At 34.2% G+C, this 322-nt stretch overlaps 1 non-coding gene across 1 annotated transcript; it reads right to left on the bottom strand.

Annotated features, from left to right (window-relative positions):
• Positions 1–84: 84 nt before the first annotated feature.
• On the bottom strand, positions 85–191 carry LOC111727381. The gene has a single exon (XR_002774947.1). It is a non-coding gene; the product is annotated as a U6 spliceosomal RNA (small nuclear RNA).
• Between the last annotated feature and the right edge of the window lie 131 nt (positions 192–322).

A 322-nucleotide genomic window follows, 5' to 3' on the forward strand; every position in this document is an offset into this window, starting at 1 on the left:
ATCAAACTGGTTAACATAGCCTTCATGGCATTTTCTTAGTTATTGTGTTAAGACATTTATATTCTACACTTAGTAAATTTCACAAAAAATAAGGAATGCTTCACGCATTTGCTTGTCGTCCTTGCACAGGGGCCATGCTAATCTTCTCAGTAACATTCCAATTTTAGTATATGTGCTGCCGAAGCAAGCACTGACCCAAAGGTTTTATGAGAGGATGAAAAAATTGGTAAATACTGTTGGATCAGGGAATGTTTTTGTATATGAATCAATTCTATAACTTCAGTTATTCTAACTCATTTCCTTTTTCTGATTATACGCTGTA

The sequence above is a fragment of the Otolemur garnettii genome, unplaced genomic scaffold (assembly GCF_000181295.1).
Source record: "Otolemur garnettii isolate 467f Iridium unplaced genomic scaffold, OtoGar3 scaffold00103, whole genome shotgun sequence".
Lineage (NCBI taxonomy): Eukaryota > Metazoa > Chordata > Mammalia > Primates > Galagidae > Otolemur > Otolemur garnettii.